This window comes from Ambystoma mexicanum, chromosome 2q (assembly GCF_040938575.1).
Source record: "Ambystoma mexicanum isolate Mex_15411 chromosome 2q, UKY_AmexF1_1, whole genome shotgun sequence".
Taxonomy (NCBI): Eukaryota; Metazoa; Chordata; class Amphibia; order Caudata; family Ambystomatidae; genus Ambystoma; species Ambystoma mexicanum.
This window is the reverse complement of record NC_090924.1, coordinates 1,209,384,097-1,209,400,355: the sequence shown is the minus strand read 5'-3', so window position 1 is coordinate 1,209,400,355 and position 16,259 is coordinate 1,209,384,097.

Here is a 16,259-nt window from a genome sequence, read left to right as displayed (position 1 = left end):
GATATGAGTGGGGGCCTGCCCGTCAATGCTGGGTGGGTGGGGGTGCAGGGGGACATGAGTCGGGGCCTGCCTGTCAATGTTGGGTGGGTGGGGGTGCAGTGGGACATGAGTGGGGCCTGCTGGCAGGTGCCCGTCAACGCTGGGTGGGGTTACAGGGGGACATGAATCGGGGGCCTTCTGGCAGGTGCCCGTCAATGCTGGGTGGGTGGGGGTGCAGGTTGACATGAGTCGGGGCCTGCCCGTCAATGATGGGTGGGTGGGGGTGCAGGGGGATATGAGTCGGGCCTGCCCGTCAACGCTGGGTGGGTGGGTGTGCAGGGGGACATGAGTCGGGGCCTGCCCGTCAATGCTGGGTGGGTGGGGGTGCAGGAGGATATGAGTGGGGGCCTGACCATCAATGCTGGGTGGGTGGGGGTGCAGGGGGACATGAGTCGGGCCTGCCTGTCAATGCTGGGTGGGTGTGGGTGCAGGGGGACATGAGTGGGGTCTGCTGGCAGGTGCCCGTCAACGCTGGGTGGGGTTGCAGGGGGACATGAATCGGGGCCTTCTGGCAGGTGCCCGTCAATGCTGGGTGGGTGGGGGTGCAGGGGGACATGAGTCGGGGCCTGCCCGTCAATGCTGGGTGGGTGGGGGTGCAGGGGGACATGAGTCGGGCTTGCCCGTCAACGCTGGGTGGGTGGGTGTGCAGGGGGACATGAGTCGGGGCCTGCCCATCATTTCTGGGTGGGTGGGCGTGCAGGGGGACATGAGTCGGGGCCTGCCCGTCAATGCTGGGTGGGTGGGGGTGCAGGGGGGCATCAGTCGGGGCCTGCCCGTCATTGCTGGGTGGGTGGGGGTGCAGGGGGATATGAGTGGGGGCCTGCCCGTCAATGCTGGGTGGGTGGGGGTGCAGGGGGACATGAGTCGGGGCCTGCCTGTCAATGCTGGGTGGGTGGGGGTGCAGGGGGACATGAATCAGGAACCTGCCCGTCAATGCTGGGTGGGTGGGGGTGCAGGGGGACATGAGTCGGGGCCTGCTGACAGGTGCCGCCGTCAATGCTAGGTGGGTGGGGGTGCAGGGGGACATGAGTCGGGGCCTGCCCGTCATTGCTGGGTGGATGGGGGTGCAGGGGGACATGAGTCGGGGCCTGCCCGTCAATGCTGGGTGGGTGGGGGTGTAGGGGGACATGAGTGGGGCCTGCTGGCAGGTGCCCGTCAATGCTGGGTGGGTGGGGGTGCAGGCGGACATGAGTCGGGGACTGCTGGCAAGTGCCCGTCAATGCTGGGTGGGTGGGGTGGGGGTGCAGGGGGACATGAGTCGGGGCCTGCCCGTCAATGCTGGGTGGGTGGGGGTGCAGGGGGATATGAGTGGGGGCCTGCCTTTCAATGCTGGGTGGGTGGGGGTGTAGGGGGACATGAGTGGGGCCTGCTGGCAGGTGCCCATCAATGCTGGGTGGGTGGAGGTGCAGGGGGACATGAGTCGGGGGCCTGCCCATCAATGCTGGTTGGGTAGGGGTGCAGGCGGACATGAGTCGGGGACTGCTGGCAGGTGCCCGTCAATGCTGGCTGGGTGGGGGTGCAGGGGGACATGAGTTGGGGCCTGCTGGCAGGTGCCCGTCAATGCTGGGTGGGTGGGGGTGCAGGGGGACATGAGTCGGGGCCTGCCCGTCAATGCTGGGTGGGTGGAGGTGCAGGGGGACATGAGTCAGGGCCTGCCCGTCAATGCTGGGTGGGTGGAGGTGCAGGGGGACATGAGTTGGGGCCTGCCCATCAATGCTGGGTGGGTGGGGGAACAGGGGGACATGGGTCGGGCCTGCCTGTCAATGCTGGGTGGGTGGGGGTGCAGGGGGACATGAGTCGGGGCCTGCTGGCATTTTGCCTGTCAATGCTGGGTGGGTAGGGGTGCAGGTGGACATGAGTCAGGGCCTGCCCGTCAATGCTGGGTGGGTAGGAGTTCAGGGGGACATGAGTCGGGGCCTGCCCGTCAATGCTGGGTGGCTGGGGGTGCAGGGGGATATTAGTGGGGGCCTGCCCATCAATGTTGGGTGGGTGGGGGTGCAGGGGGACATGAGTGGGGCCTGCTGGCAGGTGCCCGTCAACGCTGGGTGGGGTTGCAGGGGGACATGAATCGGGGCCTTCTGGCAGGTGCCCGTTAATGCTGGGTGGGTGGGGGTGCAGGTGGACATGAGTCGGGGCCTGCCCGTCAATGCTGGGTGGGTGGGGGTACAGGGGGACATGGGTCGGGGCCTGCCTGTCAATGCTGGGTGGGTGGGGGTGCAGGGGGACATGAGTCGGGGCCTGCTGGCAGTTGCCTGTCAATGCTGGGTGGGTAGGGGTGCAGGTGGACATGAGTCAGGGCCTGCCCATCAATGCTGGGTGGGTAGGGGTGCAGGGGGACATGAGTCGGGGCCTGCCCGTCAATGCTGGGTGTCTGGGGGTGCAGGGGGATATGAGTGGGGGCCTGCCCATCAATGCTGGGTGGGTGGGGGTGCAGGGGGACATGAGTGGGGCCTGCTGGCAGGTGCCCGTCAACGCTGGGTGGGGTTGCAGGGGGACATGAATCGGGGCCTTCTGGCAGGTGCCCGTCAATGCTGGGTGGGTGGGGGTGCATGGGGACATGAGTCGGGCCTGCCCGTCAATGCTGGGTGGGTGGGGGTGCAGGGGGACATGAGTTGGGCCTGCCCATCAATGCTGGGTGGGTGGGTGTGCAGGGGGACATGAGTCGGGGGCCTGCCCGTCAATGCTGGTTGGGTGGGGGTGCAGGGGGATATGAGTGGGGGCCTGCCCGTCAATGCTGGGTGGGTGGGGGTGCAGGGGGACATGAGTCGGGGCCTGCCTGTCAATGCTGGGTGGGTGGGGGTGCAGGGGGACATGAGTGGGGCCTGCTGGCAGGTGCCCGTCAATGCTGGGTGGGGTTACAGGGGGACATGAATCGGGGCCTTCTGGCAGGTGCCCGTCAATGCTGGGTGGGTGGGGGTGCAGGTTGACATGAGTCGGGGCCTGCCCGTCAATGATGGGTGGGTGGGGGTGCAGGGGGACATGAGTCGGGCCTGCCCGTCAACGCTGGGTGGGTGGGTGTGCAGGGGGATATGAGTGGGGGCCTGCCCATCAATGCTGGGTGGGTGGGGGTGCAGGGGGACATGAGTCGGGCCTGCCTGTCAATGCTGGGTGGGTGTGGGTGCAGGGGGACATGAGTGGGGCCTGCTGGCAGGTGCCCGTCAACGCTGGGTGGGGTTGCAGGGGGACATGAATCGGGGCCTTCTGGCAGGTGCCCGTCAATGCTGGGTGGGTGGGGGTGCAGGGGGACATGAGTCGGGGCCTGCCCGTCAATGCTGGGTGGGTGGGGGTGCAGGGGGACATGAGTCGGGCTTGCCCGTCAACGCTGGGTGGGTGGGTGTGCAGGGGGACATGAGTCGGGGCCTGCCCATCATTTCTGGGTGGGTGGGCGTGCAGGGGGACATGAGTCGGGGCCTGCCCGTCAATGCTGGGTTGGGTGGGGGTGCAGGGGGGCATCAGTCGGGGCCTGCCCGTCATTGCTGGGTGGGTGGGGGTGCAGGGGGATATGAGTGGGGGCCTGCCCGTCAATGCTGGGTGGATGGGGGTGCAGGGGGACATGAGTCGGGGCCTGCCTGTCAATGCTGGGTGGGTGGGGGAGCAGGGGACATGAATCAGGACCTGCCCGTCAATGCTGGGTGGGTGGGGGTGCAGGGGGACATGAGTCGGGGCCTGCTGACAGGTGCCGCCGTCAATGCTAGGTGGGTGGGGGTGCAGGGGGACATGAGTCGGGGCCTGCCCGTCATTGCTGGGTGGATGGGGGTGCAGGGGGACATGAGTCGGGGCCTGCCCGTCAATGCTGGGTGGGTGGGGGTGTAGGGGGACATGAGTGGGGCCTGCTGGCAGGTGCCCGTCAATGCTGGGTTGGGTGGGGGTGCAGGCGGACATGAGTCGGGGACTGCTGGCAAGTGCCCGTCAATGCTGGGTGGGTGGGGTGGGGGTGCAGGGGGAGATGAGTCGGGGCCTGCCCGTCAATGCTGGGTGGGTGGGGGTGCAGGGGGATATGAGTGGGGGCCTGCCTTTCAATGCTGGGTGGGTGGGGGTGTAGGGGGACATGAGTGGGGCCTGCTGGCAGGTGCCCGTCAATGCTGGGTGGGTGGAGGTGCAGGGGGACATGAGTCGGGGCCTGCCCATCAATGCTGGTTGGGTAGGGGTGCAGGCGGACATGAGTCGGGGACTGCTGGCAGGTGCCCGTCAATGCTGGCTGGGTGGGGGTGCAGGGGGACATGAGTTGGGGCCTGCTGGCAGGTGCCCGTCAATGCTGGGTGGGTGGGGGTGCAGGGGGACATGAGTCGGGGCCTGCCCGTCAATGCTGGGTGGGTGGAGGTGCAGGGGGACATGAGTCAGGGCCTGCCCGTCAATGCTGGGTGGGTGGAGGTGCAGGGGGACATGAGTTGGGGCCTGCCCATCAATGCTGGGTGGGTGGGGGAACAGGGGGACATGGGTCGGGCCTGCCTGTCAATGCTGGGTGGGTGGGGGTGCAGGGGGACATGAGTCGGGGCCTGCTGGCATTTGCCTGTCAATGCTGGGTGGGTAGGGGTGCAGGTGGACATGAGTCAGGGCCTGCCCGTCAATGCTGGGTGGGTAGGAGTGCAGGGGGACATGAGTCGGGGCCTGCCCGTCAATGCTGGGTGGCTGGGGGTGCAGGGGGATATAAGTGGGGGCCTGCCCATCAATGTTGGGTGGGTGGGGGTGCAGGGGGACATGAGTGGGGCCTGCTGGCAGGTGCCCGTCAACGCTGGGTGGGGTTGCAGGGGGACATGATTCGGGGCCTTCTGGCAGGTGCCCGTTAATGCTGGGTGGGTGGGGGTGCAGGTGGACATGAGTCGGGGCCTGCCCGTCAATGCTGGGTGGGTGGGGTACAGGGGGACATGGGTCGGGGCCTGCCTGTCAATGCTGGGTGGGTGGGGGTGCAGGGGGACATGAGTCGGGCCTGCTGGCAGTTGCCTGTCAATGCTGGGTGGGTAGGGGTGCAGGTGGACATGAGTCAGGGCCTGCCCATCAATGCTGGGTGGGTAGGGGTGCAGGGGGACATGAGTCGGGGCCTGCCCGTCAATGCTGGGTGGGTGGGGGTGCAGGGGGACATGAGTGGGGCCTGCTGGCAGGTGCCCGTCAACGCTGGGTGGGGTTGCAGGGGGACATGAGTCGGGGCCTGCTGGCATTTGCCTGTCAATGCTGGGTGGGTAGGGGTGCAGGTGGACATGAGTCAGGGCCTGCCCGTCAATGCTGGGTGGGTGGGGGTGCATGGGGACATGAGTCGGGCCTGCCCGTCAATGCTGGGTGGGTGGGGGTGCAGGGGGACATGAGTTGGGGCCTGCCCATCAACGCTGGGTGGGTGGGTGTGCAGGGGGACATGAGTCGGGGCCTGCCCGTCAATGCTGGTTGGGTGGGGGTGCAGGTGGATATGAGTGGGGGCCTGCCTGTCAATGCTGGGTTGGTGGGGGTGCAGGAGGACATGAGTCATGACCTGCCTGTCAATGCTGGGTGGGTGGGGGTGCAGGGGGACATGAGTCGGGGCCTGCCCCGTCAATTCTGGATGGGTGGGGGTGCAGGGGGACATGAGTCGGGCCTGCCCGTCAACGCTGGGTGGGTGGGTGTGCAGGGGGACATGAGTCAGGGCCTGCCCGTCAATACTGGGTGGGTGGGGGTGCAGGTGGATATGAGTGGGGGCCTGCCTGTCAATGCTGGGTGGGTGGGGGTGCAGGGGGACTTGAGTCAGGACCTTGTCTGTCAATGCTGGGTGGGTGGGGGTGCAGGGGGACATGAGTCGAGGCCTGCTGACAGGTGCCGCCGTCAATGCTAGGTGGGTGGTGGTGCAGGGGGACATGAGTGGGGCCTGCTGGCAGGTGCCCGTCAATGCTGGGTGGGATTGCAGGGGGACATGAATCGGGGCCTTCTGGCAGGTGCCCGTCAATGCTGGGTGGGTGGGGGTGCAGGGGGACATGAGTCGGGGCCTGCCCGTCAATGCTGGGTGGGTGGGGGTGCAGGGGGACATGAGTCGGGCCTGCCCATCAACGCTGGGTGGGTCGGTGTGCAGGGGGACATGAGTCGGGCCTGCCCGTCAATGCTGGGTGGATGTGCAGGGGGATATGAGTGGGGGTCTGCCCGTCAATGCTGGGTGGGTGGGGGTGCAGGGGGACATGAGTCGGGGCCTGCCTGTCAATGCTGGGTGGGTGGGGGTGCAGGGGGACATGAGTAGGGCCTGCTGGCAGGTGCTCGTCAACACTGGGTGGGGTTGCAGGGGGACATGAATCGGGGCCTTCTGGCAGGTGCCTGTCAATGCTGGGTGGTTGGGGGTGCAGGGGGACATGAGTCGGGGCCTGCCCGTCAATGCTGGGTGGGTGGGGGTGCAGGGGGACATGAGTCGGGCCTGCCCGTCAACGCTGGGTGGGTGGGTGTGCAGGGGGACATGAGTCGGGGCCTGCCTGTCAATGCTGGGTGGGTGGGGGAGCAGGGGGACATGAATCAGGACCTGCCCGTCAATGCTGGGTGGGTGGGGGTGCAGGGGGACATGAGTCGGGGCCTGCCCGTCAATGCTGGGTGGGTGGGGGTGCAGGGGGGCATCAGTCGGGGCCTGCCCGTCATTGCTGGGTGGGTGGGGGTGCAGGGGGATATGAGTGGGGGCCTGCCCGTCAATGCTGGGTGGGTGGGGGTGCAGGGGGACATGAGTCGGGGCCTGCCTGTCAATGCTGGGTGGGTGGGGGTGCAGGGGGACATGAATCAGGACCTGCCCGTCAATGCTGGGTGGGTGGGGGTGCAGGGGGACATGAGTCGGGGCCTGCTGACAGGTGCCGCCGTCAATGCTAGGTGGGTGGGGGTGCAGGGGGGACATGAGTCGGGGCCTGCCCGTCATTGCTGGGTGGATGGGGGTGCAGGGGGACATGAGTCGGGGCCTGCCCGTCAATGCTGGGTGGGTGGGGGTGTAGGGGGACATGAGTGGGGCCTGCTGGCAGGTGCCCGTCAATGCTGGGTGGGTGGGGGTGCAGGCGGACATGAGTCGGGGACTGCTGGCAAGTGCCCGTCAATGCTGGGTGGGTGGGGTGGGGGTGCAGGGGGACATGAGTCGGGGCCTGCCCGTCAATGCTGGGTGGGTGGGGGTGCAGGGGGATATGAGTGGGGGCCTGCCTTTCAATGCTGGGTGGGTGGGGGGTGTAGGGGGACATGAGTGGGGCCTGCTGGCAGGTGCCCATCAATGCTGGGTGGGTGGAGGTGCAGGGGGACATGAGTCGGGGCCTGCCCATCAATGCTGGTTGGGTAGGGGTGCAGGCGGACATGAGTCGGGGACTGCTGGCAGGTGCCCGTCAATGCTGGCTGGGTGGGGGTGCAGGGGGACATGAGTGGGGCCTGCTGGCAGGTGCCCGTCAACGCTGGGTGGGGTTGCAGGGGGACATGAATCGGGGCCTTCTGGCAGGTGCCCGTTAATGCTGGGTGGGTGGGGGTGCAGGTGGACATGAGTCGGGGCCTGCCCGTCAATGCTGGGTGGGTGGGGGTACAGGGGGACATGGGTCGGGGCCTGCCTGTCAATGCTGGGTGGGTGGGGGTGCAGGGGGACATGAGTCGGGGCCTGCTGGCAGTTGCCTGTCAATGCTGGGTGGGTAGGGGTGCAGGTGGACATGAGTCAGGGCCTGCCCATCAATGCTGGGTGGGTAGGGGTGCAGGGGGACATGAGTCGGGGCCTGCCCGTCAATGCTGGGTGTCTGGGGGTGCAGGGGGATATGAGTGGGGGCCTGCCCATCAATGCTGGGTGGGTGGGGGTGCAGGGGGACATGAGTGGGGCCTGCTGGCAGGTGCCCGTCAACGCTGGGTGGGGTTGCAGGGGGACATGAATCGGGGCCTTCTGGCAGGTGCCCGTCAATGCTGGGTGGGTGGGGGTGCATGGGGACATGAGTCGGGCCTGCCCGTCAATGCTGGGTGGGTGGGGGTGCAGGGGGACATGAGTTGGGCCTGCCCATCAATGCTGGGTGGGTGGGTGTGCAGGGGGACATGAGTCGGGGCCTGCCCGTCAATGCTGGTTGGGTGGGGGTGCAGGGGGATATGAGTGGGGGCCTGCCCGTCAATGCTGGGTGGGTGGGGGTGCAGGGGGACATGAGTCGGGGCCTGCCTGTCAATGCTGGGTGGGTGGGGGTGCAGGGGGACATGAGTGGGGCCTGCTGGCAGGTGCCCGTCAATGCTGGGTGGGGTTACAGGGGGACATGAATCGGGGCCTTCTGGCAGGTGCCCGTCAATGCTGGGTGGGTGGGGGTGCAGGTTGACATGAGTCGGGGCCTGCCCGTCAATGATGGGTGGGTGGGGGTGCAGGGGGACATGAGTCGGGCCTGCCCGTCAACGCTGGGTGGGTGGGTGTGCAGGGGGATATGAGTGGGGGCCTGCCCATCAATGCTGGGTGGGTGGGGGTGCAGGGGGACATGAGTCGGGCCTGCCTGTCAATGCTGGGTGGGTGTGGGTGCAGGGGGACATGAGTGGGGCCTGCTGGCAGGTGCCCGTCAACGCTGGGTGGGGTTGCAGGGGGACATGAATCGGGGCCTTCTGGCAGGTGCCCGTCAATGCTGGGTGGGTGGGGGTGCAGGGGGACATGAGTCGGGGCCTGCCCGTCAATGCTGGGTGGGTGGGGGTGCAGGGGGACATGAGTCGGGCTTGCCCGTCAACGCTGGGTGGGTGGGTGTGCAGGGGGACATGAGTCGGGGCCTGCCCATCATTTCTGGGTGGGTGGGCGTGCAGGGGGACATGAGTCGGGGCCTGCCCGTCAATGCTGGGTGGGTGGGGGTGCAGGGGGGCATCAGTTGGGGCCTGCCCGTCATTGCTGGGTGGGTGGGGGTGCAGGGGGATATGAGTGGGGGCCTGCCCGTCAATGCTGGGTGGATGGGGGTGCAGGGGGACATGAGTCGGGGCCTGCCTGTCAATGCTGGGTGGGTGGGGGAGCAGGGGGACATGAATCAGGACCTGCCCGTCAATGCTGGGTGGGTGGGGGTGCAGGGGGACATGAGTCGGGGCCTGCTGACAGGTGCCGCCGTCAATGCTAGGTGGGTGGGGGTGCAGGGGGACATGAGTCGGGGCCTGCCCGTCATTGCTGGGTGGATGGGGGTGCAGGGGGACATGAGTCGGGGCCTGCCCGTCAATGCTGGGTGGGTGGGGGTGTAGGGGGACATGAGTGGGGCCTGCTGGCAGGTGCCCGTCAATGCTGGGTGGGTGGGGGTGCAGGCGGACATGAGTCGGGGACTGCTGGCAAGTGCCCGTCAATGCTGGGTGGGTGGGGTGGGGGTGCAGGGGGACATGAGTCGGGGCCTGCCCGTCAATGCTGGGTGGGTGGGGGTGCAGGGGGATATGAGTGGGGGCCTGCCTTTCAATGCTGGGTGGGTGGGGGTGTAGGGGGACATGAGTGGGGCCTGCTGGCAGGTGCCCGTCAATGCTGGGTGGGTGGAGGTGCAGGGGGACATGAGTCGGGGCCTGCCCATCAATGCTGGTTGGGTAGGGGTGCAGGCGGACATGAGTCGGGGACTGCTGGCAGGTGCCCGTCAATGCTGGCTGGGTGGGGGTGCAGGGGGACATGAGTTGGGGCCTGCTGGCAGGTGCCCGTCAATGCTGGGTGGGTGGGGGTGCAGGGGGACATGAGTCGGGGCCTGCCCGTCAATGCTGGGTGGGTGGAGGTGCAGGGGGACATGAGTCAGGGCCTGCCCGTCAATGCTGGGTGGGTGGAGGTGCAGGGGGACATGAGTTGGGGCCTGCCCATCAATGCTGGGTGGGTGGGGGAACAGGGGGACATGGGTCGGGCCTGCCTGTCAATGCTGGGTGGGTGGGGGTGCAGGGGGACATGAGTCGGGGCCTGCTGGCATTTGCCTGTCAATGCTGGGTGGGTAGGGGTGCAGGTGGACATGAGTCAGGGCCTGCCCGTCAATGCTGGGTGGGTAGGAGTGCAGGGGGACATGAGTCGGGGCCTGCCCGTCAATGCTGGGTGGCTGGGGGTGCAGGGGGATATAAGTGGGGGCCTGCCCATCAATGTTGGGTGGGTGGGGGTGCAGGGGGACATGAGTGGGGGCCTGCTGGCAGGTGCCCGTCAACGCTGGGTGGGGTTGCAGGGGGACATGAATCGGGGCCTTCTGGCAGGTGCCCGTTAATGCTGGGTGGGTGGGGGTGCAGGTGGACATGAGTCGGGGCCTGCCCGTCAATGCTGGGTGGGTGGGGGTACAGGGGGACATGGGTCGGGGCCTGCCTGTCAATGCTGGGTGGGTGGGGGTGCAGGGGGACATGAGTCGGGCCTGCTGGCAGTTGCCTGTCAATGCTGGGTGGGTAGGGGTGCAGGTGGACATGAGTCAGGGCCTGCCCATCAATGCTGGGTGGGTAGGGGTGCAGGGGGACATGAGTCGGGGCCTGCCCGTCAATGCTGGGTGGGTGGGGGTGCAGGGGGACATGAGTGGGGCCTGCTGGCAGGTGCCCGTCAACGCTGGGTGGGGTTGCAGGGGGACATGAGTCGGGGCCTGCTGGCATTTGCCTGTCAATGCTGGGTGGGTAGGGGTGCAGGTGGACATGAGTCAGGGCCTGCCCGTCAATGCTGGGTGGGTGGGGGTGCATGGGGACATGAGTCGGGCCTGCCCATCAATGCTGGGTGGGTGGGGGTGCAGGGGGACATGAGTTGGGCCTGCCCATCAACGCTGGGTGGGTGGGTGTGCAGGGGGACATGAGTCGGGGCCTGCCCGTCAATGCTGGTTGGGTGGGGGTGCAGGTGGATATGAGTGGGGGCCTGCCTGTCAATGCTGGGTTGGTGGGGGTGCAGGAGGACATGAGTCATGACCTGCCTGTCAATGCTGGGTGGGTGGGGGTGCAGGGGGACATGAGTCGGGGCCTGCCCGTCAATTCTGGATGGGTGGGGGTGCAGGGGGACATGAGTCGGGCCTGCCCGTCAACGCTGGGTGGGTGGGTGTGCAGGGGGACATGAGTCAGGGCCTGCCCGTCAATACTGGGTGGGTGGGGGTGCAGGTGGATATGAGTGGGGGCCTGCCTGTCAATGCTGGGTGGGTGGGGGTGCAGGGGGACTTGAGTCAGGACCTGTCTGTCAATGCTGGGTGGGTGGGGGTGCAGGGGGACATGAGTCGAGGCCTGCTGACAGGTGCCGCCGTCAATGCTAGGTGGGTGGTGGTGCAGGGGGACATGAGTGGGGCCTGCTGGCAGGTGCCCGTCAATGCTGGGTGGGATTGCAGGGGGACATGAATCGGGGCCTTCTGGCAGGTGCCCGTCAATGCTGGGTGGGTGGGGGTGCAGGGGGACATGAGTCGGGGCCTGCCCGTCAATGCTGGGTGGGTGGGGGTGCAGGGGGACATGAGTCGGGCCTGCCCATCAACGCTGGGTGGGTCGGTGTGCAGGGGGACATGAGTCGGGCCTGCCCGTCAATGCTGGGTGGATGTGCAGGGGGATATGAGTGGGGGTCTGCCCGTCAATGCTGGGTGGGTGGGGGTGCAGGGGGACATGAGTCGGGGCCTGCCTGTCAATGCTGGGTGGGTGGGGGTGCAGGGGGACATGAGTAGGGCCTGCTGGCAGGTGCTCGTCAACACTGGGTGGGGTTGCAGGGGGACATGAATCGGGGCCTTCTGGCAGGTGCCTGTCAATGCTGGGTGGTTGGGGGTGCAGGGGGACATGAGTCGGGGCCTGCCCGTCAATGCTGGGTGGGTGGGGGTGCAGGGGGACATGAGTCGGGCCTGCCCGTCAACGCTGGGTGGGTGGGTGTGCAGGGGGACATGAGTCGGGGCCTGCCCGTCAATGCTGGGTGGGTGGGGGTGCAGGGGGATATGAGTGGGGGCCTGCCCGTCAATGCTGGGTGGGTGGGGGTGCAGGGGGACATGAGTCGGGGCCTGCATGTCAATGCTGGGTGGGTGGGGGTGCAGGGGGGCATGAGTCAGGACCTGCCAGTCAATGCTGGGTGGGTGGGGGTGCAGGGGGACATGAGTCGGGGCCTGCCCGTCAATGCTGGGTGGGTGGGGGTGCAGGGGGACATGAGTCAGGACCTGCCCGTCAATGCTGGGTGGGTGGGGGTGCAGGGGGACATGAGTCGGGGCCTGCCCGTCAATGCTGGGTGGGTGGGGGTGCAGGGGGACATGAGTCAGGACCTGCCCGTCAATGCTGGGTGGGTGGGGGTGCAGGGGGACATGAGTCGGGGCCTGCTGACAGGTGTCACCGTCAATGCTAGGTGGGTGGGGGTGCAGGGGGACATGAGTCGGGCCTGCCCGTCAATGCTGGGTGGGTGGGGGTGCAGGGGGATATGAGTGGGGGCCTGCCCGTCAATGCTGGGTGGGTGGGGGTGTAGGGGGACATGAGTGGGGCCTGCTGGCAGGTGCCCGTCAATGCTGGGTGGGTGGGGGTGCAGGCGGACATGAGTCGGGACTGCTGGCAGGTGCTCGTCAATGCTGGGTGGGTGGGGTGCAGGGGGACATGAGTCGGGGCCTGCCCGTCAATGCTGGGTGGGTGGGGGTGCAGGGGGACATGAGTCGGGCCTGCCTGTCAACGCTGGGTGGGTGGGTGTGCAGGGGGACATGAGTCGGGGCCTGCCTGTCAATGCTGGGTGGGTGGGGGTGCAGGGGGATATGAGTGGGGGCCTGCCCGTCAATGCTGGGTGGGTGGGGGTGCAGGGGGACATGAGTCGGGACCTGCCTGTCAATGCTAGGTGGGTGGGGGTGCAGGGGGACATGAGGCAGGACCTGCCAGTCAATGCTGGGTGGGTGGGGGTGTAGGGGGACATGAGTGGGGCCTGCTGGCAGGTGCCCGTCAATGCTGGGTGGGTGGGGGTGCAGGCGGACATGAGTCGGGACTGCTGGCAGGTGCTCGTCAATGCTGGGTGGGTGGGGTGCAGGGGGACATGAGTCAGGGCCTGCCCGTCAATGCTGGGTGGGTGGGGGTGCAGGGGGACATGAGTCGGGCCTGCCTGTCAACGCTGGGTGGGTGGGTGTGCAGGGGGACATGAGTCGGGGCCTGCCTGTCAATGCTGGGTGGGTGGGGGTGCAGGGGGATATGAGTGGGGGCCTGCCCGTCAATGCTGGGTGGGTGGGGGTGCAGGGGGACATGAGTCGGGACCTGCCTGTCAATGCTAGGTGGGTGGGGGTGCAGGGGGACATGAGGCAGGACCTGCCAGTCAATGCTGGGTGGGTGGGGGTGCAGGGGGACATGAGTCGAGTCCTGCTGACAGGTGCCGCCGTCAATGCTAGGTGGGTGGGGGTGCAGGGTGACATGAGTCGGGGCCTGCCCGTCATTGCTGGGTGGGTAGGTGTGCAGGGGGACATGAGTCGGGGCCTGCCCGTCAATGCTGGGTGGCTGGGGGTGCAGGGGGATATGAGTGGGGGCCTGCCCATCAATGCTGGGTGGGTGGGGGTGCATGGGGACATGAGTGGGGCCTGCTGGCAGGTCTCGTCAACGCTGGGTGGGGTTGCAGGGGGAAATGAATCGGGGCCTTCTGGCAAGTGCCCGTCAATGCTGGGTGTGTGGGGGTGCAGGGGGACATGAGTCGGGGCCTGCCCGTCAATGCTGGGTGCGAGGGGTTTAGGGGGACATGAGTCGGGCCTGCCCGTCAATGCTGGGTGGATGGGTGTGCAGGGGGACATGAGTCGGTGCCTGCTTGTCAATGCTGGGTGGGTGGGGGTGCAGGGGGATATGAGTGGGGGCCTGCCTGTCAATGCTGGGTGGGTGGGGGTGCAGGGGGACATGAGTCGAGGCCTGCCTGTCAAGGCTGGGTGGGTGAGGGTGCAGGGGGACATGAGTCGAGGCCTGCTGACAGGTGCCGCCGTCAATGCTAGGTGGGTGGGGGTGCAGGGGGACATGAGTCGGGGCCTGCCCGTCATTGCTGGGTGGGTGGGGGTGCAGGGGGACATGAGTCGCGGCCTGCCCGTCAATGGTGGGTGTGTGGGGGTGCAGGGGGGCATGAGTCGGGGCCTGCCCGTCATTGCTGGGTGGGTGGGGGTGCAGGGGGACATGAGTCGGGTCCTGCCCGTCAATGCTGGGTGGGTGGGGGTGCAGGGGGACATGAGTCGGGGCCTGCCCGTCAATGCTGGGTGGGTGGGGGTGCAGGGGGACATGAGTCGGGACCTGCCCGTCAATGCTGGGTGGGTGGGGGTGCAGGGGGACATGAGTCGGGGCCTGCTGACAGGTGTCACCGTCAATGCTAGGTGGGTGGGGGTGCAGGGGGACATGAGTCGGGGCCTGCCCGTCAATGCTGGGTGGGTGGGGGTGCAGGGGGATATGAGTGGGGGCCTGCCTGTCAATGCTGGGTGGGTGGGGGTGTAGGGGGACATGAGTGGGGCCTGCTGGCAGGTGCCCGTCAATGCTGAGTGGGTGGGGGTGCAGGCGGACATGAGTCGGGGACTGCTGGCAGGTGCCCGTCAATGCTGGGGGGTGGGGTGCAGGGGGACATGAGTCGGGGCCTGCTGGCAGGTGCCCGTCAATGCTGGGTGGGTGGGGGTGCAGAGGGACATGAGTCGGAGCCTGCTGGCAGGTGCCCGTCAATGCTGGGTGGGTGGGGGTGCAGGGGGACATGATTCGGGGCCTGCCCGTCAATGCTGGGTGGGTGGGGGTGCAGGGGGACTTGAGTCGGGCCTGCCCGTCAATGTTGGGTGGGTGGGGGTGCAGGGGGACATGAGTCGGGGCCTGCCCGTCAATGCTGGGTGGGTGGGGGTGCAGGGGGACATGAGTCGGGGCCTGCCCATCAATGCTGGGTGGGTGGGGGTATAGGGGGACATGAGTCGGGGCCTGCCTGTCAATGTTGGGTGGGGGGGTGCAGGAGGACATGAGTCGGGGCCTGCTGGCAGTTGCCCGTCAATGCTTGGTGGGTAGGGGTGCAGGCGGACAAGAGTCAGGGCCTGCCTGCCTATGCTGGGTGGATAGGGGAGCACAGGGACATGAGTTCGGGCCTGCTGGCAGGTGCCCATCAACGCTGGGTGGGGTTGCACGGTGACATGAATCGGGGCCTTCTGGCAGCTGCCCGTCAATGCTGGGTGGGTGGCGGTGCAGGGGGACATGAGTCGGGGCCTGCCCGTCAATGCTGGGTGGGTGGGGGTGCAGGGGGACATGAGCCGGGGCCTGCCCGTCAATGCTGGGTGGGTGGGGGTGCAGGGGGACATGAGTCGGGGCCTGCCTGTCAATGCTGGGTAGGTGGGGGTGCAGGGGGACATGAGTGGGGCCTGCTGGCAGGTGCCCGTCAACGCTGGGTGGGGTTGCAGGGGGACATGAATCGGGGCCTTCTGGCAGGTGCCCGTCAATTCCGGGTGGGTGGGGGTGCAGGGGGACATGAGTGGGGCCTGCTGGCAGGTGCCTGTCAATGCTGGGGGGGTGGGGGTACAGGGGGATATGAGTCGGGTCTGCCCGTCAACGCTGGGTGGGTGGGTGTGCAGGGGGACATGAGTCGGGGCCTGCCCGTCAATGCTGGGTGGGTGGGGGTGCAGGAGGACATAAATCGGGGCCTGCCCATCAATGCTGGGTGGGTGGGGGTGCAGGGGGACATGAGTCGGGGCCTGCTGGCAGGTGCCCGTCAATGCTGGGTGGGTGGGGGTGCAGGAGGACATGAGTCGGGGCCCGCCCGTCAATGCTGGGTGGGTGGGGGCGCAGGGGGACATGAGTCGGGCCTGCCCGTCAATGCTGGGTGAGTTGGGGTGCAGCGGGACATGAGTCGGGGCCTGCTGACAGTTGGCCATCAATGCTGGGTGGGTGGGGTTACAGGGGGACATGAGTCGGGGCCTGTTGGCACGTGCCCGTCAATGCTGGGTGGGTGGGGTGCAGGGGGACATGAGTCAGGCCTGCCCGTGAATGCTGGGTGAGTGGGGGTGCTGGCTGCTGGGGGACATGAGTCGGGGCCTGCCCGTCAATGCTGGGTGGGTGGGGGTGCAGGGGGACATGAATCAGGCCTGCCTGTGAATGCTGGGTGGGTGGGGGTGCTGGGGTGCTGGGGGACATGAGTCGGGGCCTGCCCGTCAATGCTGGGTGGGTGTGCAGGTGGACATGAGTCGGGCCTGCTGTCAGGTGCCTGTCAATGCTGGGTGGGTGGGGGTGCAGGGGGACATGAGTCGGGTCCTGCTGGCATGTGCCCGTCAATGCTGGGTGGGTGGGGTGCAGGGGGACATGAGTCAGGCCTGCCCGTGAATGCTGGGTGGGAGGGGGTGCTGGGGGACATGAGTCGGGGCCTGCCTGTCAATGCTGGGTGAGTAGGGGTGCAGGGGGACATGAGTCGAGGCCTGCTGACAGGTGCCGCCTTCAATGCT